This window comes from Oncorhynchus keta, chromosome 18 (assembly GCF_023373465.1).
Source record: "Oncorhynchus keta strain PuntledgeMale-10-30-2019 chromosome 18, Oket_V2, whole genome shotgun sequence".
Lineage (NCBI taxonomy): Eukaryota > Metazoa > Chordata > Actinopteri > Salmoniformes > Salmonidae > Oncorhynchus > Oncorhynchus keta.
In genome coordinates, this window is record NC_068438.1 from 44,850,279 (window position 1) to 44,853,942 (window position 3,664).

Below are 3,664 nucleotides of genomic sequence, written 5' to 3' on the forward strand. Positions count from 1 at the left end.
TAGACTCTACGGATGTAGACTGAAGAGTCCATGGAAATTGAACTCTCATGACCTCATTCCAACAACAAAACATATCAAGGGAAATCCGTTTGGATTTTGCCGTCACTCTTATCCAATGAGTGCCTACGTCATTGACAGAAAAAAAATATTTGTTGCATCTCGTTGTGTTGTTGTCCTCTGGTAGCTAGATAGCCAAAACTGTCCCTTTCCTAAATTAGCCATGGGTGTAGGTAGGGATTTGGAGTTAGAATTGGTTTTACTTAAATTCTCCATACTGGCCAATGATTACAACGGTGATTTCGATCCAATCATTAATTCATTCATACCTTGTTGTGTCCCCGGCCTGAGAGGATGGAAGTTCAATATGTACGGTCGCTAGATGTAGAAGGCTAATGTTAACTAGCTAACGTTGCCCATGAATGGAAGTTAGACTAGCGAGTAATCATTTTAGCCAAGTAGCCTGGGACAACAAAATATAAAGCCTGTACTGTATGACAGAGTGAGAGACTATTTCATCAATATGAAAGAGAGGAGTTGTTTCTCTACAAGTAGATTCAACATGTTTTTCTACTTGCACACGCACACGCACACACACACTTAGCTAACGTTGATTGGACTACATTTTTTTTCCTTTGGTATCTTTCGTCACTGTATGAGACTAATCAGAGGTTATTTGATGTTGAAATGGTGCTGAAATAGTGGAAGCAGCTCCTGTTTCCTTTCGACTTGTGGTAACTCTGTGGTTCTACATCAATAGTAGTTCAGTGGTCTGAAAATGTCAGAAACATGAACTTCCTTGACCACGCTGTAGGTCATGTAACTGTCTGTTACTGTACATGTATAGACCACGCTGTAGGTCATGTAACTGTCTGTTACTGTACATGTATAGACCACGCTGTAGGTCATGTAACTGTCTGTTACTGTACATGTATAGACCACGCTGTAGGTCACGTAACTGTCTGTTACTGTACATGCAATATGCTTTGTGGACTTCACTGGACAAAGGTTTTTCTCTGCTTTCATGCTAAAACAAAATGTGTTGTTGAATGTAATCTTTCACCGTTTTATTTGAAAAGAATATATAAAATAATAACACATTTACATAAGTATTCAGACCATTTACTCAGTACTTTGTTGAAGCAACTTTGGCAGCAATTATAGCCTGGAGTCATCTTGGTTATGATGCTACAAGCTTGGCACACCTGTATTTGGAAAGTTCCTCCCATTCTTCTCTGCAGATCCTCTCAAGGTCTGTCAGGTTGGATGGGGAGCGTTGCTGCACAGCTATTTTCAGTTCTCTCCTGAGGATGTTCAAATCGGGTTCAAGTCCGGGATCTGGCTGGGCCACACCCAGTCTGAGGTCCTGAGCGGTCTGGAGCAGGTTTTCATCAAGGATCTCTCTGTACTTTCTGTATCTTTCCCTCAATCCTGACTCGTCTCCCAGTCCCTGTAAAACATCCCCACAGCATGATGTTGCCACCACCATGCTTCACCGTAGGGATGGTGCCACCACCATGCTTCACCGTATGGATGGTGCCAGGTTCCCTCCAGACTTGACGCTTCTCTTTCAGGCCAAAGAGTTCAATCTTGATTTCATCAGACCAGATAATCTTGTTTCTCACAGTCTGAGAGTCCTTTAGATGCCTTTTGTCAAACTCAAAGCGGGCAGTCATGAGCATTTTACAGAGGAGTGGCTTCTGTCTCGCCACTCTAGCATAAAGGCCTGATTGGTGGAGTGCTGCAAAGATGGTTGTCCTTCTGGAAAGTTCTCCCATCTCCACAGAGGAACTCTACAGCTCTGTCAGAGTGACGATTGGGTTCTTGGTCACCTCCCTGACAAAGGCACTTCTACCCCGGTTGCTCAGTTTGGCCATCCGGCCAGCTCTAGGAAGAGTCTTGGTGGTTACAAACTTCTTCCATTTAAGAATGGAGGCCAGTGTGTTCTTGGGGACCTTCAATGCTGCAGAAATGTTTTGGTAACCTTCCCCAGATCTGTACAATGACACAATCCTGTCTCAGAGCTCTACGGACTGTTCCTTCAACACCAAGGCTTGGTTTTTACTCTGATATGCACTGTCAACTGTGGGACATTATAGACTGGTGTGTGCCTTTCCAAATCAATTGAATTTACCACAGGTGGACTCCAAATCAAATTGTAGAAACATCTCAAGGATGATCAATGGAAACAGAATGGACCGGAGCTCAATTTCGAATCTCATCTCAAAGGATCTGAATACCTATGTAAATAAGGTATCAGTTTAGCTGTAATAAATTTGTACACATTTAAAAAATAAATAAAAAATTGTTTTCACTTTGTCATTATGGGATATTGTGTGTAGACTGCTGACAATTTTTATTTATTTAAATCAATTTTAGAATAAGACTAACATAACAAAACGAGGAAAAATTCAAGGGATCTGAATACTTTCCAAAGGCACTGTACAAAAGTATGTGGACACTCCAAATTAGTGGATTCGGCTATTTCAGCAACACCCATTACTGACAGGTGTATAAAATCGAGCACACAGCCATGCAATCTCCATAGCAAAATATTTGTAGTAGAATGTCCTGAGGATGAGCTCAGTGACCCAACGTAGTCATGTCATATGAAGCCACCTTTCCAACGAGTCAGTTCCTCAAATTCTTGCCCTGCAAGAGCTGCCCCGGTCAACTCTTAAGTGCTGTTATTGTGATGTGGAAACCTCTAGGAGTAACAATGGCTCAGCTGTAAAGTGGTAGGCCACACAAGCTCACAGAACGGGACCACAGAGTGGTGTCTGACCTCGGTTGCAACACCCACTACCGATTTCCAAACTGCCTCTGGAAGCAACGTCAGCACAATAACTATTCGTAGGGAGCTCCATGAAATGGGTTTCTATGCCCGAGCAGCCACACACAAGAACACAATGCGCAATACCAAGAGTCAGCTGGAGTCCTGTAAAGCTCGCAGCCATTGGACTCTGGAGCAGTGGAAACACATTATCTGGAGCGATGAATCGCATTTCACCATCTGGCAGTCTGACGGACGGATCTGGGTTTGGCAGATGCCAGAAGAATGCTACCTACCTGAATGCAATGTTGCCAACTGTAACGTTTGGTGAAGGAAGAATAATGTTTTTCATAGTTCAGGCTATGCCCTTTAGTTCCAGTGAAGGGAAATCTTAACGCTACAGCCTACAATTACGTTCTAGACGATTCTGTGCTTCTAACTTTGTGGCAACAGGTTGGGGAAGGCCCTTTCCTCTTTCAGTATGAAAATGCCCCCGTGCACAAAGCGACGGTCATACAGAAATGGTTTGTTGAGATCGGCGGCAAAGAACTTGACTGGCCTGCAGAGCCCTGACCTCAACCCCCATCGAACACCTTTGGGATGAATTAGAACGCCGACTGTGAGCCAGATCTAATCGCCCAACATCAGTGCCTGACCTCACTAATGCTCTTGTGGCTGAATGGGCGCAAGTCCCCACAGCAATGTCCCAACATCTAGTGGAAAGCCTTCCGAGAAGAGTGGAGGCTGTTATAGAAGCAAGGGGGCGGTGGGGCATCTCCATATTAATGCCCATGATTTTGGAATGAGATGTTCAACGAACAGATGTCCACATACTTTTGGTCAATATAGAGTAAATCTAGACATTTTGATTAGTTGGTAAAGAGTGTGAGAAGA